Here is a 26,435-nt window from a genome sequence, read left to right as displayed (position 1 = left end):
TTCTTTTGTAGCTCCAAATGTTTGTTTGGCATCACAGAACATTCTTAAATGCAGCCCTACTCTCCCAGCTTTAATAAAACTCTGTAAGTCAAATCTAAAGTCACTGAACAAGATGGCACGTTGTTCTTCTCCGCTGGTACAGAGAAGACTCAGTTTGTGGCTTCCAACATTTGTGAGGTGCTAAACAGCAACCTCCCTCCCTGATTCCTCATACCTACGGTCAGCACTGTGCTGGTAAACCAGCTTTGGGTGGGGGTGAGGAGGAGTAGTTTGTCGATATCCATGGTGTAAATACTCCCACTATGGCCAATTTCAAGTACAAACAGTTTAACAATTAACTCGCAAAATTCTTGATTATTTAACAATCAGCTCTGAGCTGCTAAAGCACATGCGTGTCAAGTCAATCAACGATTAATGACGGCACCTATAGGACATTTTAATCTGATTTCCTACGTATGGTCACTGCAACTAAAAGAAAGGCGGCATATGGAACAAATGACCAAAGGCCAAAAATGGGAGGAAAAAAATGAATCAGGGGAACATCCCCCTCATATTTCTGTATTAACTTGGAATTTCTAAAGTATAACCTCTGAGTATAATGAGGTCCTTTTGTAGATGTACAGTATAAATATTATTATGCTAGCATTTTTTTCTTTTCCCAGATAAAAATAAAGTAGCTCACAAGTCTGGTTTTATGTACCATTAAAGTTCTTTTGCAATTTTCCTTTTCACAGCTGTTGAATAGCTTATACCTCCAATATTTTTTTCCTGCATAATGATTTTTATGGAAGCAAATATAGTAAGCATTTTAAAGTCTGTCTGTTTTACTGTCACCAGCAGTGACAGTAAAACAATGGGACTTTTAAAATCCAACCATGCGTTTGGAAAGATAGGAAAACCATGAATTTATTTCCTGGGAAACCACACGCTCGTTCTGTTGAGGATGCCATTGCTCAAAGTGTTTCGGAAATCCTCTTTTTAAATTGTCTTTAGCACAAGATTATTAGGTATGGATGAAAATTAGCTAGGTTGCCCTATTGTGCTGCTTCATATGTTTTAAATAAAAAAATAGAACCTCTGATATAGGGTGAAAAGCAATAGATTTGAAATCAGATCTGAATTCAAGTCCAACCTCTGTTTTGTAACTTCGCATATTCCTTAACTTCTCTTAACCTCACTTTTTCCCTCTGCAATTGGAGAATAAAAGTGTCTACAGCAGGGCTTGTCCTGAAGATTAAATGAAACAAGGCATTGTTACGGCACCTTGTGATATGAAACCCACTCTCCAAATGTAAGTTATTATTGGCCCAGCTTTATTAGAACTGAATGGGCTTTGCTACTTCCAAAACTTAGATGTAACCGCTGAAAGCACAAATGTTCCATCATTTAAAAAGTATTCAATCGAATGTGGAAGAGGCTCTGATTCCTCATTTGAACCCACATGAGGACTCAGCTGGGATCCAGAGAAATTATATCCTGGGTTGAAGCCCTCCTCACTCACCAGGTCCTTAACATTCTCATTTCTTCCTGATTCTCTGCTTCCCTGCACCTACTCCATTGGGTGAGAGTAGGGAGTGCTGGCTAAACGCAGGGTATTTATGAACTGAAATTTGCAAGGATCCTGGCTGGGCTTTTGACAGGAACATCACCATCCCTTGTACACCTAGCAGCCTGAGCTGGCCAGCCCTTCCTCCTCTCAAATGGCTGACTCCAGCACTGCTGCTATTCTTGCCACATTAAGATAGCCTCAACCTGAGGGGCAGGACCACAGATTCCACCGTGGAGCACAGAGCATGTACAGTCTGAGGCTATGAGTGAGAAATTAACTGTAAGCCCCTCTAAGCCACAGTCACCCGCACTGCTAAGCAGATCCCAACCCTCCCACCCTGAACCTGCTTGGTCACATGAATGAAATATTTAGCCAGGTTACCCCAAGTTTCTTGCTGTAAAACTAATCCTTTGTGGTTTGCTAGAGCAATTACTGAAGTCTATCATCTGCAATACTTCTGTCAAATCTAAAAGTATCCTCTCTTTTCATTTTTCATGTTAATCAGAAAAAATAAACGGCCATCACTAAGGTATTCCAACAATGCTGGCACCACGTGTAGTCTACAAAACAGAACAACGGATAAATACATATCAGTTTACTGCATTCTGGATTGTTTTTTCTTTTTAGTTTTAAAAGTATGCTTTGGTTATAAGAATATAAGGAGGGAAAACTGTTTAACATCTGAGGAAAAAAGAAAACCTCTCACATGTGGCTACAAAATTTTCATTTATGGTGACGAATTGTCCTGTATGAGAACCACCTTATCCAAAGTTTTACTGTGGGAACCCTCTCTAGATTCCACAGTCTGGCAGTGCAGGTCTTTGTAGTTAATGCAAGTTAGAGTATGATCTGCCTTAAAAAAAAAAAAAAAAAAGGCAAACACAAATATAATAATATTTGAAACAGTTTATAAGATAACAACTGTTCCAGTGACAGATTAAACATAGTAAATACTCTGGCCCAAGATTTGGTTATTCTTTGGTTGGAGCCACCACAGATTATTTGAAAAACAAAAAACAAGCAAACAAACAAACAAAACAAAACAATCCCCCCCCCAGCTTTTTCTTTTAAGAATTCCTTGAAGTGGAGGGATCTCAATGTGATAACTCTATTAGTATTCTATAACTGTCAACTTTGAAGCTGAGTATTTGATGTTTGAAGGTAAATTAGATACTAAAGTAGCAGACCAAATGTTCAAATGTTCTCATCTAGTACTAATCAGTACTTCAGGCCCATTTTGTAAAGCATTCAGTTATGTATTTCATTATTTGCTTTTGCTGCCTGTAAACATTAGCAAAATGTACACCCCACTGTAGCTCCTGGTCACTTAGTCCCATCAGTTATTAGTTTCTCAGGGTCAAATAGAATCTTTGAAGTCTTAGTATTAATGTTAAAATAAACTACTTAATTGGAAAATGTTTAAGCAATGATGAGATTAAACATTCCCTTTTTTTCTCCTAATGGAGACAATAGTCTTTCACAGTGAGTATTTTAAAAATATATATTTTTTAATTTTAAAAGTAACTCATGTCCACAGAATACAAAAATGGAGATTAAAAAAATGAAGACATAAGTTACCTGTAGTCCGACCACCAAAAGAACAACTTAACATTTTGCTGTTTACCTTTTTTTTTTTTTTAAATAGATCACCGCTATTATTTTGGATGGGACTCCATTTTTTTTTTTTTTTTTTAGAAATTCTATTAACCACTCTATATATTTATTTATTTATTTTTGGCTGTGTTGGGTCTTCGTTTCTGTGCGAGGACTTTCTCTAGTTACGGCGAGCGGGGGCCACTCTTCATCGCGGTGCACGGGCCTCTCACTGTCGCGGCCTCTCTTGTTGCGGAGCACAGGCTCCAGACGCGCAGGCTCAGTAGCTGTGGCTCACGGGCCTAGTTGCTCCGTGGCATGTGGGATCTTCCCAGACCAGGGCTCGAACCCGTGTCCCCTGCATTGGCAGGCAGATTCTCAACCACTGCGCCACCAGGGAAGCCCTGTTTACCTTTTAAGAAATACTATATTGCAATTGAAAAATACTGGGTTGGCCAAAAAGTTTGTTTGGGTTTTTCTGTAAGATGCTACAGAAAAACCCAAATGAACTTTTTGGCCAACCCAATATCTGTATTGAGAATTTAGTATGTGCCCAGAACTGTTTTGGGTGCTGAAAGAGATGAATGGGGCAAAGACTTGTCTCCAAGGACTCACAAAGAGGGCATTCAAGTTATTGACCAGGAGCTCATTTTCAAAGGGTTAGCTGACATTTGATAGTTTTCCATGTTTTGAATATTATGGTTTTAAGCCTAATTGAAAACAGTTCTATCTAACGTATGTCAAAGTCTACTACGATATCTTTGAGTCGACAACTTCATTCTGATATACACACACACACACACACACACACACACACACACACACACACACACAGCATTACTTCCCAGACTTATTTACATATGAAGTCCTTTGGTCAATGAAAACATTGCTGCACCCAAAAGGAATAAAAGTACATATCCACCAAAAGACTGGTATAAGAATGTTCATAGCATCTTTTTTTTTTTAAGAATTTTTACTTCATTAGTTTATTTATTTATTTATTTGGCTGCGTCAGGTCTTAGTTGCGGCACATGGGATCTTTCGTTGTGGCACACTGGCTCTCTAGTTGAGGTGCGCGAGCTCAGTAGTTGGGGCACACAGGCTTAGTTGCCCCACGGCATGTGGGATCTTAGTTCCCCGACCAGGGATCGAACCCCCGTCCCCTGCATTGGAAGGCGGATTCTTAACCACTGGACCACAAGGGAAGTCCCCAGCATCTTTATTTAAAATAGGAATGAACTAATTCCCATAACAACATATCTATGAACCTCACAACATGAGCTACTGATTCACACAACAACAGAAACATTAGGCCAATGGTAAGAAACAGGCACAATTTGGTACACACTGTATGGTACCATTTATATAAAATACAAAATCAGGCAAAACTAAGCTATGGTAACAGAAATCATTTAGAATATTGATTCTAGGAGTGTTTAGGGGTAACTGGAAAAGAGCCCAAGGAACTTTTTGGAATGATGGAATGTTCTCTATCTTGATTTGGGTGATGGTAACACAAGTGTATGCTTCTTAGTAACTTTTAGTTTTGTTATACTTTTTAACTTACAGAAAAGTTGCAAGGCTAGTACAAGGAACTGCCACATTCCCTTCATCCAGATAACCAACTGTTGGGTGTATACATTTGTTGAAACTCAAGGAACTGCACACTTAATTTCTGTGCATTTTACTGTGTGTAAATTTCATTTTATAAAGGGGGAATAATGCTATTTTTACTGAAAAACTTCTCAGAATTTGTTAAATCTTCAAAAGAATGTTGGATACTTTATGCATTACTGCCTAGATTTTTTGGGTGTGAAACCCAGCATTCATTAAAAACCTGCTGTACCAGCATTCTGAGGGAGGCCTGTTGGGACCCAATGCTCTAGGACAGCAGTTCTCAGCCCTGACTGCACACTGGAATCAGCCACTTCAGGGAGCGTCTAAAACTCCTAAAGTCCAGGCTGCACCCCACACTAACTATATTAGACTCTCCGTTGGTGGTGTCCAGGTATCCGCCTATTATTAAATAGTCCAGGTGCTTCCAAGGCACAGCCATGGTTGAGAACCAATGTCTTACAGAAACAACACCTCTCTCTCTTTTTTTTTCCAAAATATATTAGATTTGGCTTTTATTGTAGAGCACACACATCCCTCTTTCAAGCATCTGTACTTGCCCAATTAGAAGATGGCTCACATTTAATAAATATCACCACCAAGTCCAAGGACCTGGCATCCTCCCTTGTAGGGTATCACTGAGATCAGAGGCCTATCTTACTGGCTGGTGCCCACCTGGCTGGTTTTCTGACTTCTGGGATTCTGGATTCCAGCCTTTAGACCCCCAGTTCCTGCCTGCCGTGGGTCAGGTACCCACATCCACCTATGGTATTTGCCCATTTTCCTCCATTCCAGCCTGTGCTACTGATGATCTGATTGGTTTCTGGGCCCCCTGCCATGTGACCAGCATGCAGTGAGAAAATGCTTTTGTCCCTGGGGCTGTGCAGTCTTATCCTGAAATTTCTCAAGCCATCCTACTTCCCACTGTGTTTCCAGACCTGTTTCTGGTCTCTTACCTCATTCTTGACCACAATCTCAAACTGACCTCTTGGATTTAGCAGCTGATTCTGCTCCAGTCCTTGCTCCAAATGGTACTGCACCCCATGCATCTATCCCAGTAGCCTTCTCTGCCCTCTCTAGAACCAGTACCTTCCAACCCAAACCAGGACCTCCCTCTAGTGCCAGCTGGGTGAACCTCAGCTTGAGAAAGGAGATGGGGCAGTTTCTTCTGCCTCAGCTAATGTCCCTCATCTCACCTTAATGTGCAGTTTGGGCCTGACCACTCTGGCTTGGCTGGTCTGACCCTCTGACCCAGCCTGGCCATTTTATTCTGCTGGACGTTGCAAAGAGCTGGAATTAAATAAGAGAAAATGCCTGGACATGCATTAGGCTGAAACCGTTGTATCAGGTTTCTGTGTGCTTCAGAGGGGCTGGTGTCTGCCCTGCATTCCATTCCACTGACCATGTGGTACATTCTCGGTGCAGGCGGCCGGATGAAGTGCGTATCAGAAAATACAGCTGCTCACCCTTCAGAACTCCAAGTGCCCTCTCCTGTCATCCACCTTCCCTGGCTCCAGCCTGCCCCTTCCTGGCCTGGGCTGTAGCTTTGATCCAGGGTTTATCCTCATGTCTATTCATGGTTTGGATCTGTCTCTAGCTTCAAACCCATGTCACAGATCCCTCCAAGGGGATGGAGAGGCCAAATTCCTGACTTCAGGTTCATGGACATCTGTTGCTTTTGCCTGCTCAGGCTCCACTCCATTCTTCTGGTAACAGCACCCTACTTTGGCTTGGGGGAATCTGTGCTCATCTCCAGTCAGAAATAACATAGATCCATCATGTGTGTGAAGTGTCCCTCCCTTGGCCAAGGTGTGGGCAGAAATCCCAAACTAAATCATTCAAGTGCTCTCTGAATGGAGCAGAGCAGCAAAAGCTTTACAAAGGCCCCAAACAGTCAAACCTACTTATCTAGAATGTAATGCTTTTTTGCTTCTGCCAACTAGAGCCGCTGAACTCTCTAGTTCCTGCCCTTTTCTAAGCTTCATTCTAAAGCTTTTTGTTCAATTCCCAGAGTTCCTTAATTATTATTATTATTTACAATAGTAAGAATTGGTTCTGTTGTTTGTGGCCAATAGATACAACTAGCTCTCAGGGAACATATTTTTTTTCTTTTTGTATGATTTTATAGAATTATTTTGAAAGGGTGATTTGTATCCCAGGATCGCATTAAAGGACTGTAGATCAGATTAGATTACAGCTCTTCCCATACAGTCCTCACACTGTGCAGCTTAGACTTTAGGAACTGAGGTAATATGCAGTGCCCTGATCATCTACTTGCTGTCTTTATATTAGGGGAACTGTCTATTAATCACTTCTGATGGATGGGTTGGGGGGGCATTTATTTAACATTTAGAGACATCCATAAGAAATGTGAATAACTTATTCACCTAAATTTTCTTGAAAACAGCATCTCAGAGCTTCCAAAGTTCACTAGAGTGTTTTTCTTTTAAAGAGATGCGCTATCACTGAATGCTTTATATTTTAAATATTCTTCTACCTCATGATTTTTAATAGTTGCCTGGTATTCCATCGTATAGCTATCACTAAAGTTATGTCATACTTTATAATTACTATTGCTAGACATTTAATTGGTCTCCTTTCTTTGGTTATTATAATAATTTATGTTCTTGTTCATGAATTTTTGTGTGAAGGTTTATTTTTTAATTTTCATTTGGTTGCACTGGGTCTTAGCTGCGGCAAGTGGGCTCCTTAGTTGTGACATGTGGGCTCCTTAGTTGTGGCATGCGAATTCTCAGTTGCAGCATACATGTGGGATCTACTTCCCTGACCAGGGATCGAACCCAGGCCCCCTGCATTGGGAGCGTGGAGTTTTATCCACTGTGCCACCAGGAAAGAAGTCCCTGTGTGAATGTTTAACTATCAAGATAAATTTCTAGAAGTGGAACTTCTCAAAAAAGAAAAAAAAAAAAAGAGATACCCTTTGATTTCTATTTGGTAATTGAAAATAATGGAATTTGGTCAAAATTTTCAAGTTTCCACAAAATTTTCTGGTTGCAGGAGGATAAAATATCCTCTTTTTTGGTTCTGAAAGGAATTGTAATTATTATCATCTATTATCTCTAATACATATTGTACACTTCATATGCAAAAATAACATCCTAGATCCATCATGAATGTAAAGTAAACAATTGGAGTGGTTTTTTTTGAAAGACTTTCTTTCTTTCTTTATGGCTGTGTTGGGTCTTCGTTTCTGTGTGAGGGCTTTCTCTAGTTGCGGCAAGCGGGGGCCACTCTTCATCGCGGTGCGCGGGCCTCTCACTATCGCGGCCTCTCTTGTTGCGGAGCACAGGCTCCAGACGCACAGGCTCAGTAGTTGTGGCTCACGGGCCCAGTTGCTCCGCGGCATGTGGGATCTTCCCAGACCAGGGCTCGAACCTGTGTCCCCTGCATTGGCAGGCAGACTCTCAACCACTGCGCCACCAGGGAAGCCCTGGAGTGGTTTTTACAGGGTGAAAAGGGTGTCAAGTCTTTGGGGGCCCACAGGCTTCGTATCTATGTATCATCTGTGTATCACTTGTATCATCCTAGCCAAGGTAATTGTTTTACATCTCAGAGCCTGTTTCCTCATTTATAAAACAGAGCATGCCAGTAATATCTATTTCATGGAGACCCAGTACAGGTTGGATGAGAACAGCTTTCAGGCTGGCATGTCATAGGCAAACAAACATTTGTTGAATTTGTGTATTTCTTCCCAGGTCCACTTTGCTCTCCCAAAATGCTTTCTTAAAATTATACAGTAGACAGATGATATAAAACTGTCCCTGGGACTTAATCATAGAAAATATTCCTGACAAAGTACATTTTGTGGTATTTGGTCCAGGAACATAGCCAATGATTTTGTAAGCACTATCTCGCCTTTGTACAATAGAACCTCTTATTCCTTTGGCTTCTTGACTACTTTGGATTGCTCTACTTCTACATATGCTCAAGTTCAACCTGGAAAAGACCAGGGTCTAAACTTAAAACCCATTATCTTACTGAGGAGAAAACTGAGGTACAAGGGAGACAAAATGTGTGGCTTGCCCATGAACACAATGTTAATTAGGAGTCAAAAAAGGCTTTTTAACTGTCCCACTCTCTCTGTCCCCCAACATTTGAGGAATTGTGTTAAGTCAAGGAACAAACTAGATGGATAAAGAAATGATAGAGAAGCTTGTCTCATGTCAGGCAAACTTTCAGTCTATGGGCACTTTGAAAAGCACGAGAAGAGGTAGGAAGTGCTGATGGGGAGGGCTTGGAATGCAGACTGTAGTCCTCTACACAAAAGCCACAGCCGGTCAGTCCACCGCACTGATTCTCTATTTCTGATAATGGATGCATTTTGTATCTGTGTGAAATTGGAAGACACTAAAATAAGAAATAATAATAAATGTATGTTGATACTGATTTTTTTTTTTTTGGTCTTTCAGTTCCTGCCTATGTCTTAGAAAATTAAAATAATTAAGAGATGGTTTTCATTTAAAGCCCAACTCAGCTGTATTTCTGGACACAAATAAGAAATTTAAATCAGCAAAGGTGTAATTATTATCCAAATAATTGTAAATGTTTGATTGTAAATGTTGTATATTGTTGTAAATGTTGTAAATTGTAAATGTTGATATGCCAAATAAGACATCTGGCTTATGAAGGCACTTAATAAATATTTGTTGAATGAATGAAAGATAAATATATGTATGAGCAAATCAAGTCATTTGTTAATTTTTAAGTTATATTATGGCATATGGAGCTGGAAGGAGCCAGGAACATTGGTTCAGTCCTGACATTTTACAAAGGAGGAACTGACCTCAAGAAAGGTCACTTGGGACTTGCTTGGTGGTCCAGTGGTTTAGACTCTGCACTTCCAATGCAGGAGGCACAGGTTCAATCCCTGGTCGGGGAACTAAGATCCCACATGCCACATAGTATGGCCAAAAAATTGTAAAAAAACCAGAATCACACAGCTTTAAAAAAAAAAAAAAAGGAAAGAAAGAAAGGAAAGGTCACTTGACTAAGGCATTGGCTAGTGGCAACTCTGGAAATTTTCTTACTTCCCTGCAAGTTGTCATTGCAAACCTCTTCCCACAAATTGACTTTTAATGTATACACAATCAGCTTACTGACTTAATAGGTTTCCCCCCTCAGTTTGCCCCAATAATTTAGCATTCTTTCATTCATACAGCATATATTTATTGTATGCTACTGTGCCAGGCACTGTTCTAAGCAGTGAACAAAACAGACCAAAATCCTGCCTTTGGGGAGCTAATATTCTAGTGGGAGAAAGGCAGGCAATAAAAAAAGAAAGTAAACATATGTTATATCAGATGGTAATAAGTTCTCAAATAAAGAAGGATAAAAACGATGTGGATTCACTCCTAGGTGTATACTCAAAAGAAATGATAACATATGTCCACACAAAAACTTGTACCAAATGTTCTTAACAGCATTACTCACAATAACCAAGAAGTGGAAATAAGCCAAATATCCATCAACTGATGAATGGAGCAATAAAATGTGGTACATCCATACAGTGGAATATTATCTGGTAATAAGAAGGAATGAAGTACTGATACATAGTACAATGTGGATGAACTTCAAAAACATTATGCTACTAACACAACATTGTAAATCAACTATACTGCAATAAAAACAACAACAAAAATTATGCTAAGAAACCAGTCACAGAGGACTACATATTGTATAATTCCATTTATATGAAAAGTCCAAAATAAGCAAATAATTTAGAGACAGAAAGTAGATTAGTGGTTGCCTAGGTCTGGGAAGTTAGGGTGACTGAGAAGTGATGGCTAAAATGTGCAGAATTTCTTTGGGGAGCAAGGAAAATACTCTAGAATTGATAATGATGATGGTTGCACAAGTCTGTGAATATATTAAAAGTCACTGAATTGTACACTTTAAATGAGTGAATTGTGTAGGAGGTGAGTTTTATCTCAATAAAGCTGTTTTTAAAATAAATATGGAAAGTACTAGGGTGAGAGTGGGCTGCTGCTCTTTTAGGGAATTTGGTCAAGGAACGTCTCGTTGATAATGTGACATTTGAGTGGAGACCTCAAGAAACTGAGGGAGTGAGCCTGTGGCTATCTGGGGGAAGAACGTCTCAGGCAGAGGGGACAGCAAATGCAAAGGCCCTGTGGTGAGTAAAAGATTGAGATGTTAGAGGAACATCATGTGGCAGTTGGAGAGAGCAAAGGGGAGATGGTAGAAGAGGAGGCTAGATGATTAATAGGATGGGGTGGGGATGTGTTGGTGGGATTTGCTGGCCTCCGAAGAACTGTGGCTTTTCCCTGAGTGAAATGGGCAGGTACTGGAGGCTTTTGAGTGGAGGCATGACATGATTTCTAGACAAATCACACTGCTATCCTTATCATAGATCAGAAAATTAACTCATTTCACAACAGTATTCAAAGGAACTTCTGGCTTCACTTCTAGGCTTAAAGTTCAGAACGTAAGTGGAACCACAGGTGGGGGTAGCGGGGTCTCTTACCCAAGCCTGCTGAGAGCATTGCTTAGTCTGTACTGTCAGAACTAGAAGTTAGGGAAGAGCTTGGAACTCTGAGGCTAGATCTGACATAATTTCATCTGGTTTTATAGAAAACTTTCCACATGAGAAGAGATAGCCATCAGATTAACCAGTAACTATATTTGATAGTAAGAATGCCAGGCCATAAAAGGATGATCTGATATAACTGGAAGTTTCTATCTGATATAACTCAAGGCCAGTGGTAGAGATGAGCAGTGGAAACTGACTTCTGAGTCCTTGCCTAAATCAAAGGATAGATGGAGGGAAGATAAGTTACTGAGTGCACAGACTTCAGAATCCATTTATCTGTCCTTAACTTCTGCTCTCTTTGCTTGTGCTTTTTACCAAGAGACACTGCAAAATCAGTGGCGGCAAGAACGGGTGGAGGGAGGAAGTGATGAGATTTATTTTCTTTAATGATGAAATAACTCCCTTCCTCCACATTTCAAATCAAACTATTAAAAAATGCATATTCTAAAGTATCCTATTTCTGTGGGTGAAGTTTAAGGAATAGATTTCTTTTTGGCCTTTTCACTTTGCTTAGCTAACTTCACTGTTGACAACTTGCAAATTGCATTTACTCAAATAAAAGAAATAACGTGGCTGAGTACAAGACATTTTGAAAGAATAAGTAGTCTGTATACTAGAGAATTACGTTGCAGGAGGTGAGAAATGCCCTTGAGTCAGTCGTTCTTACTATCATAGATGACATTCAATAGGAAATCAGGAAACGCCAGTTGAATGGATGAGTTTATAAGGTGCTAGGTATGTATTTTTTTTCCAGGCTCCTACAAATGAGCTATTCCAAATGCAACCAATAAAATCATGTGCTCTAGAAAAAGATCTGGATCATTGAGGCAAATCATCTATTGTGGGAGATTTCTACCCTCAGTGTGCTCATTGTTCTTAAGGGGATTGAGATAAGTTTGGGAAAAAAAGATGCTGTAGCTGGTTTTATCAGTGGGTCTCAGGGGTTGGATCCGTAGCATCAGGGACCAAACTGAATAGACTAGCTGTGCTGGAGGCTCATGGAGCCAGGGTTAGGAGCTGTGGCATTGGCTCAGTTCGCATGTAAGATGAGTTTGCGGACTAAGGTTGTTGGGAGCCTGGGGAGTGGTCTGAATAAGGAATCAATGACTTTTGGTTTTTCCCCTCCCACCTCGGAGTACACTTCTCTCTCTCATGACCTCTCTAATCCTCTTTCCCCCTTCCTTTGGCCCTTTTCCTGCTGTCTCATTTTCTCTGTCTCTCTCCATGTGTATTATTATACTAAACTGAAACCTGTTTTTACTGACTGATGTACTTACTGAATGAGGTTTTATGTTCTTATGTTTATTTTTTCATTCATTCTCTTGTAGGCTGCATGAGAAAGGAAAATGAAAACAAAGAACAGTAAGCCCTACGCTTACTTTTTAAAGTGACTAACTTAAAAAAATTTTTTTAATGGATTCCTTTTTAGGGGGTCAGTGGATTTTGGTGGAAAAAAGAAAACTTTCCCACTGACTCCAAATCTATACAAAAGTGCTCAGAAAGATTCCTTTGGTCAAGAAGAAAAGTGGTAAACCAAAAAGGGGGAAAGGCCATCCTATATATGTATCTTATATAATAGACAGAAATTGATTTTTGATAAGGAAGCAAGCAGCTGCAAATACTGAAGTGCAGCTTTTATGAGAAATGGTTGCTCTATTTTAGGGTTCTTGCCAAAGCTGGAACAGGTGCTGATTTTTTTTTTTCTTTTCTAATCACTCCTAGCTCACAGGGGTTTAACTGGCTAGAGGGGGGCCTGCACTCCATAGACGTATGCCCACACGGACTGCTGTTCAGACAGCATAATGCTCCAACCAGCTTGATGCTCTGATACAATTCCCAAAGCCCTTCTGGAATAGTGGGCTAGGCGGACTCCCACACATATTAAAATTAGAATTGCACCTGCCACGTCCAGCATGTGTTAAGTTTCTGAAAATACTAGAGAGGGAAGATGGCAGAAATATTCATACCAATGTCCTTAAAGAGGTCGTAGTGCTAGGACATTGCTGGTGGGGATAAAAGGGGAGGGAGTGGGAATAAGCAATAGCTTTTGCCACTGAAGTCGTCTAATTAATGCAGGATTATGGGACTTCCTTGATGCAAATTGTGGCAAAACATTTGATTACACCTCTTTATTTTATAGTTTTCAAGCATAAGCTTAGTTTTGCCAGACTTCTGAGTGCCTTCTTTCTAAAATATTTTAAATTTTACTTAAAATTTTGTTGAGAACAGAACACAACACAGAAAGATTCAAAAAGGAAGGTGAAGGCGCCACGTGTGTTTTCAGAGGTAACTTCGGGGAATACACAGTCCGCCTATGCTTGTCACAGGCTCAAATGCCATAGAGCCCATGGCCACGTAAAGGATAGGCTTGGCCTGGTTATAAGACAACCGGGAGTGGAGAGGGCTGTCGTGAGCTGCAGAGGACGTGCTCTCTGTGAGGCTCCTCAGCTCCAGCCAGTTGTCACCACGTGAGAACGTGGGCTCAGTGTTGCCAGATCTCCTGAGTTTTCAAGACAAGACAGAAGTCTGGATGCGATATAAGATTTCTCAATTTTTTAAACCCTGGGGAAGTCAAAGAAAGCATGTCCGCCAGCTTACATAGCCGTGGGCTGCTGATTTGTGACCACTGCCCTCTCTCCCATCTGCAGCTCAGCAGGCCCCCCTTCTGTGCAAGTGTGCATCACTGGTTCCACTGGTGTGACCTGGCTTGGCCCCATCCTGCAGCTACCCCATGTCTTGCCAGGGCTGGAGTGTGTCCCCATCCTCCCTAAATCCCCTCCCTGCCACCATCCATCCTCGTTAAGTCTTACTCAGTCGTCACTTTCCCTCCGACCTTCTCTGATGACCTTTCTGGGCTTCCTCAGCCCATTTTTCATTTAAGTCATCTTTATTGATGCTTATTATGTGCCTGACACTCTTCCAGGCGTGGGGACATATCAGGGAATTGGACAGGAAAGAGGCCCTACCTTTGTTGAGCTCCCCTTCTAATCGTCCCTGATGGCTCCTTACCCTTGAATCCACAGAACTTGCAGGGAACTTGAAGCTTCATCACACCTCTGGCACCTACAGGCTAGGACAGATCCCTAGTGAATGTCTCCAGTGTGTAAACTCTCTCCTTCACTAAAATGGGAGCTTCTTGCCAGCAGAGACCATGTTTTCTGCTTCTTGGAATTTCACAAGGTCTCCCCTAAGTGATCTTGAACTAAGTGTCTAAAAATGTCCACTGCTGGATTGAGTAAATGGATTTCATCATGACCAGTGGAATGGAGCCTGTTAGAGGAAGTCATCACTTCTTATCACTGCTCTTCAGAAAAGATTAGTGGAACTTTCTTTACTTGGAATTTCATACTACAACATTTTATTTTGAAACGTAGGTTAATTAACCTTAGAGAATAAATAGCTTGGACTTTGGAGATCCACCGTGTGGACTTTGTGGTGTCTGTCAGTTTCGTGCCATGAGGCTCAAAGAGAAGCTAATCAAAGGGGACAAGGGCAGAAGGGAGGACCCGGCTGCCTGTCTCCTCTCAGGGATGATGTTCCAGGACTCTGCATGACTTTGTCTTTGTGCTTTGAAAAATTTGAAGCTGCTCATTCCAAAAAACATGTAGGTCACACTTGAGAACACAAGTTTCAAATCTGCCCATCAGCATTTTTCACCCTCTCTGATCACTTAAGTCAGTTCCGTGAGATTTAGTAGTGGAAGTGTATGGAACAGTTGGACAAAAATATCTTTATTTCTGCTGAACTAGAGAGCTATGTGAGTCCATCCTAAGGAGAGTCATCTCAAGGGAGAGAGTAAAGCCAACATAGAGGAAAATAAGGAAGAGAGAGACGGAGAGAGAGAGAAGATCCTGATGACACTGATTGAACTTCTGGATCCAGCTATACCTGAAACAAGTATACCATTTGAGTTTACAGTTAAATTTTCTGACTTCCTTTGTCAGAACTTAGGCAATTTAAACTGGCTACCTTATCACTTGCAATTCAGTGATTCCTGATTGGACTTTGTCATTTAATTTAAGCCTTTAATAAACATTTATTGGGCATCTACTATGTTGCAGAGATTATTTTGCTAGGAAGTGCTGGGGATACAGAGTTGGAGTGAGATAATTTCTTTATAAATTAAAAATTTGAAAACTTCACCTTTTATTAGCAATTTGATGTATTTGTTCTCTCTCTCTCTCTCACACACACACACACACACACACACATTCTTCTTTTTTTCAAATTAAACACTTGAGAGTAAGTTGAAGAGATCAAGACCCTTTACCACTAAAATGTATTATCTTCTTAGAATTAGGGCTGTCTCTTATTGTCAAATTTAGGAAATTTAATATTCATCCAATATTTTAATCTAATATGTAATCTATATTCAAATGGAACTGACTATCCCAATATTGAATACAACAACACTTTTCTTTACCCATCCAGGTTTTAATCCGGAACCACACATTGCATTTAGCTGTCATTTCTCTTTAGTCTCCTTTAATCTGCAATGATCTGTCAGCCTTTCACTGTTTTTCATGGCATTAACATTTTTAAAGCATGCTTGCCTATTGTTTTACAGAATGGCCTTTATTTTAGGTGTGTCTGAGTGCCTTCTTGTGACTTGGTTATGATTATGCATTCTTGGCAGGAATATGACAGGAATGGTGTTTTTCTTTCAGTGAATCACAGCAGGAATCATCTGATGTGGTTCATTCCGTCTTGGGTGATGTTCATTTTGATCATTTGGCTAATGTATTATCTGCCATATTTTGGTAAAGATACCATTTCTTCCCTTGTATTTAATATGTAATCTGCAAGAAGATGCTTTGAGCCTGTATAAGTATTCTGGTCCCCAACAATTTTTCCCCAGTAAATTTAGCAACTATTGATGATGCTTTCCTGAATCAATTAATAAGATGGTGGTTGACAAGTGTTGATTTTTAAAATTCTGGTGTTTCTCATATATTTTTCAGTTAGCATTCTTCTGTAAATAAGAACTTCCTCTCTCACTCTATTCCTTTATTTTTGTCTGTTTGTTTTAGTGTAAGTATAGACTCGTGGAATCTTTTCATTTTTGAAATAAGTCACATGTAATGAAATGCTGTTGATTTAATTTTTGAATATGTAAGAACATTAACATGGTTCCAAAAATCAAAACTATACAAAAAGGTGTACTCAGGGAAGTGTCACTACCTCCCCTCCCGCCTTTCCCACTCTCCCTCTGTAGGGGACATTATCATTAATTTCTAGTTTATCCTTCTTATAATTCTTTTTGCAAAAATAAACTAGTGCATGCATAGTTTTATCTACCTTGTTTCTCACACGTGTATTATTAAATTGCACCTTGCGGGCTTCCCTGGTGGCACAGTGGTTGGGAGTCTGCCTGCCAATGCAGGGGACAAGGGTTCAATCCCTGGTCTGGGAAGATCCCACATGCCGCGGAGTAGCTAAGCCCGTGCGCCACAACTGCTGAGCCTGCGCTCTAGAGCCTGCGGGCCACAGCTGCTGAGCCCACGTGCCACAACTACTGAAGCCTGCGCGTCTAGAGCCCGTGCTTCCCAACAGGAGAGGCCACGACAATGAGAAGTCCGCGCACCACAACGAAGACCCAGCATAGCCAAAAATTAATAAATAAATAAATTTATAAATTGCACCTTGCTTTTTAAACTGTATATACTAGAATTACACCTTTCAGTGTTAAAGAGCTCTTCCTTATTTTTTTAGTAACAGTTTTATTGAGATATAATTCACATACCATGCAGTTCACCCATTCAGAGGGTACAATTCAATGGTTTTTAGTATATTCACGAAGTTGTGCAACCATCACCACAATCCATTTTAGAACATTGCATCACCCCAAAAAGAAACCCTGTACCCTTTAACAGTCACTCACCATTCCCCCCAATTCCACCAACCCTAAGAAACCGCCAATCTATTTTCTTTCTCTATAGCTTTGCTTATTCTTTCATGTAAATAGAACCATGCAATGTATAGTCCTTTGAGACTGGCCTCTTTCGTTTATCACAATGTTTTCAAGGTTCATCTATGTTGTATCATGTATCAGTACTTTCTTTTTATTGCCAAATAATATTTCATTGTATAGAAATACCACATTTTGTTGCTCCATTCTTCAGTTTATGAACACTTGAGTTGTTTCCACGTTTTTGGCTGTTATGAATAGTGCTGTTATGAACGTGTATGTGCAAGATTTGTATGGACAAATGTTTTCGGTTCTCTTGGCCATATACCTAGGGGTGCAATTGCTGAATCATATGGTAACTCTATGTTTACTTTTTGAGGAACTGCCAGACTATTTTCCACAGTGGCTGCTCTGTTTTACAATCCCGTAAGTAATATATGAGGGTCCCAATTTCTCCAAGTTCTTGCCAACACTTGTTATCATCTTTTTAACTACAGGTATCCTAGTGGATATGAAGTGGTATCATACTGTAGCTTTGATTTTCACATCCCTGATACCTGATGATTCCTTATTCTCTTTGACTGCAGCATAGTACTTCCCTGTGTGATGTACCATAATGAGGAAAGCAATTTCTTACAGTCTTTTGCCCTCTGGCGAGCTCATTGACCAATAGGAGAGACAGACAGTTAAACTAATAATTAGAACACATCGCTCATACAATTATTTGAATAAGAACAGGCTACTCCAGAAGTAGAAAAGAAGGAGAAACTCATTCTAACTGGAAGTGAAAGGCTTAAAAGAGGGGTGAGTCTGAAAGGCTAACTCGGAGGTAGGGAGAAGAGCCTTTGAGAAAGTAGAGAAGCTTCCAAGAGCTTGTGTGTTTAAGGCGATACTCCTTTCCTCCTCTAGTTTCACTATTCTTACAACATCACATGTAAGCTACTTATGAAAGTGAATCCTTTTTTTTTTTTTCCTGTACAGCTAATTATTATTTTTCCTTACAATACAGGAGGTCAGTGAAGGACTGGTAGGAACTTAGAATTTTCTGTGGTCAAGATGGCATGTCAATAAATAAAGCCATAATAAAACAAAACATTGAATGACATGAGATGTCTAAATTATAATTAAATACTTTGCAATCCATGCCAAGTTGTTCCCTTTGTGGGTATAAATACATAATGATAATCTAGATTTTGTTGGCATCTGACCATAATGAAGTAAACTTGGATTGCTTTCCTTCCTTAATCAGCTTCCAAATTCCTCCTAGGTAAGCCACAAGTTGGCTGGCATATCTATGAGAAGAAGAGCAGAGTCCTGATTTATTCCCAGTATGCAGGTGGCTGGCTTGGCTAAAGGAATCCTTCATCTCACCAGGTGGACTCTCTCCTATTTTTCTTCTCAAGGGATCTGTCTGGGAGCCAGGTCTGGACCATTCAGGGCCAGGTTCATTCTGTCACCATCCCAGGTACATCACTGTGATGGAAAGAGATTTGGTTCCTAGCCTGGTTTCCAAGCCTTGCTCCTTGGATCATTTGTGGGCATTGGTCCAGTTTATGATGGTCCTCTGTTTGGCTCTACCCAGGGACTTCGGGGTGGCTGAGGTAAGGGGTAAACAGAAAAGCCAACCCCAGTCGCTCTGGGCCTGCTGGCCCTTTTGACCATGGTCTGGTTATTTATTCCAGAATTCCATTTTCCAAATTCCATTCCAAATTCTGCTAGGATGCTGTTTGCTAATTCCTTGTGCTGACACTGGTCTTAACCAGAAAGACATGGAATCTTCTTGTTCCCTTTGGTGCAGCATATCATGGCACCAGACTTTGCAAACACTTGAATGAGATTATTCCATTCGGTCCCATCTCCGATGGAGATGACCCCGAAGGCAGAAACCGGTAGTTTAAATGGAGCAAGGAACCAGGACTGGAGGTGTCTGGGAACAGGAAACTTAATGTTTTATTTCTCTGAACTGTGCAATTTTTTTTCTTTATAAAGTATACATATTACTTTCATGAAAAAAGAAGACAAAATAAATTCACTGTGAATTTTAGCTGGGAAACAAAGCTTTTCCTTCAGATCAGGTTGACATCAAAGCCCCTCTGATGGCTTTTCTCAGTGGCCAACAGCAGGAGGCTTTCCTCTGTTAACGTTTGCCTTCTCTTGTACTTAACTTTAAGAACTCTTTGAAAAAAAAAGCCTTCTTTCCCTTTTCCATGCAAATTTCAGAAAAGAAGAGAAATAGATTTGATGGAGGGCATCTCCCTGCTTGGAAATGGATACTCACTGTGAGCTCATGCAGTGAAGTGGCTAAGAGCACAGTATGCAGGAGTTAGGTAGGTGGGACAAGGAGGTCCTGACAAGCTACTTGTGGTTCAGGAAGACATCTGAGAAGCGCATCCTTCATCTTGATCCCAAGTGGCTTTTGCTTCTCCTTTGTGTAAAACATAATAATTCTTAATACTTACTCAGCATTAGGCATTATGCTAAACTCTTTACTGCCACAAGCTCATAATTCTTGCAACATCTCTGTTATTTGGAAACTAATAAACCCATTTCATAGATGAGGAAACTGAGGTTCAGAAAGGTGATGTTACTTGCTCAAGGTCATCTAGCTAATGATGAAGGTAGGATTCAAACTTGGGTTGACCTGACTTCAGAGCTGGAACCACTAACCACCATGCCATACTGTTCTTTGGTTTAACACACTTTTCAGATGTATATTGTAACATTATGAGATGTTCAAACAAGGCATTTTGAAAATATTCATACTCAGTGCCTGTGTCCATCAAACGTTTGCTTAAAGTTTCAAAACCATCCCGTTTCATTTGTTTTATAGGTTGAATAAAAGAATATTACATATAAAATTTCACCCCTGGAATTTTATTTACATTGTAAGACTGGTATAATTGTGTTTATGCCTTGCCAAACTGAGCTTGGTTAGCTCAATTTGAAGCTGTTTTTAATAGGATTTGTTAAATAATTAAACATCTATATCTATGTCTGCCTGTCTATCTATCATTTGGCTTCTAGTTCTTAGGTTACTTATTTCACCTCTACCAAAATATAATAACATTTATAAAATTAAAAGCTAAACATAAATGTCCAAAACTTATAAAAACTCTATTTTAAGTATACAGAGTTAGACAGGCAAGACACCAAAATTATAAGAGCTAAGCCTTTATGTAATATAATACAATCATGGTAAAGCAGCTAGTAAGGCAACTCTTGCTATTGCACAGTTTATAGTTATGATGTGATGAGCACCTATGCAAAGTAGGTGGACCCAAATCTTGCTGGACGTTTAATGGAGGGAAGCTCCCTGGGCTGTGAGAGCGTGCTCACAATTTCATATGAGTCATGTGGTCCTGAAACGTTCCTGAATTTTTTTGAACAGTGCAGAGCTACAACCTCCATAATTAGTTTATAAGAAGTTTGAATAATTGCTCCAAGATGGAAGAAGTCTCATTCCACATGGTTCACAGAAACAATTTAGCCTAGTGGTTCAAATTAACATATTAGTAGTATTTAATATATGTGTAGGTTGTTTTTACTACAGTTTTCAAAAGAGTGAGGTGTAATCTTTATGCTCTGACATGGAAAATGTCCGTGATACCCTGTCTGGACAGAAGTTGGAGAACAGCGTGTTTAATATGATGCCATTTTTGTAAAACTCAATCAAACAAACAAATCTGTATGTATCTATATAAAAAAGAATCCAGTCTACTACTTAGCATCTAGGGAGGTAAATTGGGGAGCTGAGCCTTCCATTTATATTTTTACACCTTTATATGTTGTTGAATTTTTGAAGTATCACTTTTGAAAGAGAAAAAAAAAGTATATATCTTTTTTAAAATATTTTAAAATATACCCAAAGGCGTTTGAAAACCACAATGTCTTGACCATCTAGATCTAAACCACAAGGGGGTGCTGTTGGCCTTTGGATGAGTAACCTCAGGAGTGCCTCAGTTTCCTCCTCTGTGCAATGAAGGTAAAGCCCATCTCACAGAGCAGTGGTGAACTTGTAGCTGCCTTTAATTTTCCTAAATCTGAACAGGGCTGGAGGGAAGATGAATCCTTCTTCTAATTGACTGTATTTGTAAAACCAGAACAAAGAATTTTATGTTTAATTTCCTCCTTTGACTTAAGTCTCTTCTCACATACATAATGAGAGTGCTGGAGGGGAAGGAAGATTGGAAGTTGGATTTCTTGGGTCACTCTCTCCTTAAAGAATCTGATGAAAGGTATACATTTTAATCCCAGAAAACTGCATGGAATTGTCAGTACAATTCCTGGAGATATCCTGGCCCAGATTAAGGACACTTCATTGATTTAATTTTACCCAGGAGGAAGACATGGTCTAGAGAAATCAAGGCCACCAAGACTATAGGGAGGGCTCAACCCTGTTTCCTCACTGCTGTTTTCCATACATTTGCAACCAGCCAGGGAGCCAGGTGACCAAAGCATGTGGAAACAGTAGATGGTGACTGTTGGGGAAGGGGACACTCTGTAATTGAGCTTTTGCATTGCAGCTGCATTCCCACTCGAAGAGTCAGATTTGTGTATGTATTTAAACATAGGTGTGTTCTTTAAAAATCAGTAGCTGGTTAACATTAAAAAAAAGAAAAGCTACTGTTCCTTGATGGGTCTTGTGGGTCCACAACAGTGACCTCATTTAATCCTCACAATGGCCCTAGATGGCCTGGTGGACACAATGGGGCCAGTCCATATCCCCTTTGCTGTGGCACCCGGAGCCCAGCTGCTGTGAACTTGGCAGGTCAGTGATTCCACTCTGCCCCACCCACCCAGAGCTGCTCTTGGGATTCCAGCCACCTTCAGTGCTGTGGTGTGGTAGGTGCTCCAGAGCACCTCTGGGTCAGGTGGAGACTAGACTTTCCCTGAAACCCTATCCTGGCTTGCCTCTCTCCTCCCTCGTCTATTTCTCTCAGGCTCTCACAGGATTTTCCTGAAGAGCATGTCCCCAGTAAATCACACACCCTCATCCCTTTCCCAGGCTCTGCTTCTAGGGAATCTGACCTACTACAAGGGGTTAGTGTTACTGACCCCGTAACTCTAGTTTCCAGAGAGTCATGACTTATGTGATGACAGCACACTGGTAATATTCACTTTATAGACTCACACTTGGGGACTCAGAGATCGTCTGTCTAGTCGTTTTACAGAAAGGACATGTATGTATATATACTTATATGTATATGTATATATAGATTTTATGTGTTTTTACTCATATTTACTTATATATATGCACTCCCTTGCTTTTCCATTTAGTATTATACCACAATTATTTTCCCTTATTTCTATCTTTATAAACATAATTGTGAAAAAATGTATAAGATTCTAATCTACGAATATAGCTTAAAAAAAAAAAACAATTAATATTGGGAGTTCCCTGGCGGTCCAGTGGTTAGGATTTGGTGCTTTCACTGCCATGGTCCGGGTTCAATCCCTGCTCAGGGAACTAAGATCCCGCAAACCATGCAGCGCAGCCAAAAAAAAAAATAATAATAATAATAATAATAAATAAATTAAAAAGCCTAATATACTCGAATAAGGAAATAGTTATTTACATTTTTATTATTATAAATTATAAAATGAAATATCTTCGTGTAAAGATTTTTTTTTTTCTGTGTTCAGATTACTTTCTTAGGAAAGACTCCTAGAAATAGAGTTACTGGGCCACAGGGTATAATACATACTGCATATTTATTTTTAAAATTAAAAATATTTTTTTAGCGGCGCCTCGCAGCATGTGGGATCTTAGTCCCCAACCAGGGATCGAACCTGCGCCCCCTGCAGTGGGACCACGGAGTCTTACCACTGGACCACTAGGGAAGTCCCTGGATTTATTTTCAAAAAGATTTTACCAGTTTATACTCCCAACCATGGTGCCATCTGGCAATTTGAACCCTCTTGCCAATCTTGAATATTGTCATTAAAAAAAAAAAAAAAAAAGCAAAAAACCAGAACTTTAACTTAAAGTTAAAAGGACTCATTGCTCTGTTAAGGTACTTTTCTTTATTTGTAGTAAGGTTGAAATTTTTTCATATATTTATTTGTGTTTCCTATTTTGGGAGTTTTTCCCCTTGTTTACAGCTTTAATAATGAACTTATATATGGTTTTTGAAAGTCACTCTGGAAAAATACACTGGTTATGGGCTTGGTTATTAAGCCCATTTAGAGATATGGATTTAGAGATATTTATCCTGTAATTTTTCCAGAGCAACATTTTCTACCTGCTCTGAGGCAAAGTGGGTGGGGGAAGATTTGAATCTGAAGAAATTCCATTTAGTAATTAACACTCAACTCACCAGATTTACCTCCCTCGGCAGAAGCAAGATGGAATGTCTCAAAGAGAGGATTTCTAAACATAAAATGCAATGAGATAATTTAACAAAATATTTTAAGTGGAATAGAGCAGAACTGAAAACATCCCAGTGGAGCCAGAAAATGTCTACAAATTTTGAAGAAACACAAAGCAAGCAGATGACATTGTTAAAAATGTAAGGATTAGGGCAATAAGCCCACATATCTTGAAAATACAAACACAAATGTCCCTAAATTTAGGTTTGTCATATAATTTCAACTTTGGCTTTGAAAATGTTTCTTACTTCATTGTTTCTTTATTTCAGAAGTGAGGCGACAATAAGAAATAGTAAGTTGAATAGATAATCGACAATGAAAGTTTAGTAAGCATTTCGGCCTCCTTCTCCTTAATGTAGTATTACCAATTATATATTTTCATGCTAAAAAATTTTAAGTGCTCACAAAGTTTCAAGAAACAAGACTAAATTCTGTACTGAAATTCTTCAAACTTGAGCTCTAGCCAGAGGTGAACTTTATTTTGGAAAATCTGAGAAAATAAGCTCCATCAATTCTGAGTGGAAAGGATCCTGAAATACTCCTTGCTTCTCCCAGACATATTATTTAACCTCGCACATTCCTCACAGCAGCTGCTCCAAATCTTCTCCACTTTCCCCAAATCCTCCTGAGCTGTGTAGAGAGGACAGAGGCTGGGTGACCTTCCTCATTCAAGTTCCTCCTCATCTCCACACACCCCATGTCTACTTCCACTCAATTATAATTTCTTCTAGGGCACTTGGCTTTCATGCCTTTATATTCCCCTTCTCCTAGCACACAGCAGAGTGCCTGTTCATAGGCATGGCTCAATAATTAAGATTTTTTAAACGAATGATTCAGGTAAAGTCAACTTTTAAAAAAATTGAGATATAATTGACATAACATTATATTAGTTTTAGGTATACAACATAATGATTCGATATTTATATATTGTGAATGGTCACCACAATAGGTCTAGTTAAAAATCCATTACCATATATAGCTACAATTTTTTTTCTTGTGATGAGAACTTTTAAGATCTACTCTCTTAGCAACTTCCAAAAATAAAATACAATATTATTAACTATAGTTACCTTTCTGTACATTGTATCTCCATGACTCATTTATTTTATAACTGGAAGTTTGTACCTTTTGACCACATTCACCCATTTGACTCACCCTCCATCCTCCACCTCTGGCAACTACCAATCTGCTCTCTGTATCTGTGAATTTAGGGTTTATTATTATTATTATTATTATTTAGATTCCATATATAAGTGAGATCATACAGTATTTGTCTTTTTCCATCTGACTTATTTCACTTAGAATAATGCCTTCAAGGTCCACCCTTGTTGTTGCAAATGGCAAGATTTCCTTTTTACAGTTGATGTGTGTGCGTGTGTGTATGTATATATATATATATATATATATATATATGAAATGCACCTAGGTTTCTTCCAGTCTTGGCTATTGTAAATAATGCTGCAATGAACAAGGGGATGCAGATAGCTTTTCAAGTTGGTGGTTTTTTTCCTTTGGATGAATACCAAGGAGTGAAATTGTTGGATCATATGGTAGTTCTATTTTTAATTTTTTGAGGAAACTCCATACTGTTTTCCATAGTGGTTTTACCAATTTACATTCCCATGAACAGTGAACAAGGATTCCTTTTTGTCCACATCCTCACCAACACTTGTTATTCCTTGTCTTTGTGATAATAGCTGTTCTAACAGGAGTGAGGTGATACCTCATTGGAGTTTTGATTTGCACTTTCCTGATAATTGGTGATGTTGAGCATCTTTTCATGTACCTGTTGGTTATCTGTATGTCTTTGGGAAAATGTCTATTTAGATCTGCCTATTTTTTAATCAGATTGTATGCTTTTTTTTTTTTTTTGGCTATTGAGTTGTATGAGTTCTTTATGTATTTTGGATATCAACCCCTTATCAGATGTATAATTTGCAAATATTTTCTTCCATTCATAAGTTGCCTTTTCATTTTGTTGATGGCTTCCTTTGCCATGCGGAAGTTTTTAAGTTTGCTGTAGTCTAACTCGCTTATTTTTGCTTTTATTTCCTTTGCTTCTGTTGTCAAATCCAAAAAATCATGATATCAAGATGCTTACTGCCTGTTTTTTTCTAGGATTTTTATGGTTTCAGGTCTTATGTTCAAGTCTTTAATCCATTTTGTAAATTTATTTATTTTATTTATTTATTTTTGGCTGCGTTGGGTCTTTGTTGCTGCGCATGGGCTTTCTCTAGTTGGGGAGAGTGGGGGCTACTCTTCGTTGCGGTGCTTGGGCTTCTCATTGTGGTGGCTTCTCTTGTTGCGGAGCACAGGCTCTAGGTGCACGGGCTTCAGTAGTTGTGCCACATGGGCTCAGTAGTTGTGGCTCAGGGCTCTAGAGTGCAGGCTCAGTAGTTGTGGCACACAGGTTTAGTTGCTCCGTGGCATGTGGGATCTTCCCGGACCAGGGATTGAACCCATGTCCCCTGCCTTGGCAGGCGGATTCTTAACCACTGCACCACCAGGGAAGTCCCTTTAATTCATTGTGAATTAATTTTTGTGTATGGTGTGTAAGGTAGTGATCCAGTTTTATCCTTTTGCATGCAGATATCCAGTTTTCCAATACCGTTTATCGAAGAGACTGTCCTTTCTCTACTGTATACTCTTGGCTTCTTTATGGTAAATTTACTGACTATATATATGTGAGTTTATTTCTGGGGGGGTAAAGTCAACTTAAACAACATGACTCCAGATTTTATCTGGTCAAACACTAATAGAGCCTGTTGCCTTGAAATAACGAACTAAGAAAGGGCACAGCAGAGTGCTTTACACAGGGCTAGGTTTGACTCTTG

At 39.5% G+C, this 26,435-nt stretch overlaps 1 long non-coding RNA gene across 1 annotated transcript; it reads right to left on the bottom strand.

Moving 5' to 3' along the window:
* LOC309635397 lies at nt 1-26,435 on the bottom strand. Its single transcript, XR_014248819.1, has 3 exons — nt 16,967-26,435; nt 3,555-16,655; nt 1-3,173 (listed from the first exon to the last, which is right to left on the bottom strand). It is a non-coding gene; the product is annotated as an uncharacterized lncRNA (long non-coding RNA).

This window comes from Balaenoptera borealis (assembly GCF_965194805.1).
Source record: "Balaenoptera borealis genome assembly, chromosome: 10".
NCBI lineage: Eukaryota > Metazoa > Chordata > Mammalia > Artiodactyla > Balaenopteridae > Balaenoptera > Balaenoptera borealis.
The sequence above is the reverse complement of the archived record's forward strand: the minus strand, read 5'-3'. Positions and strand labels throughout refer to the sequence as shown.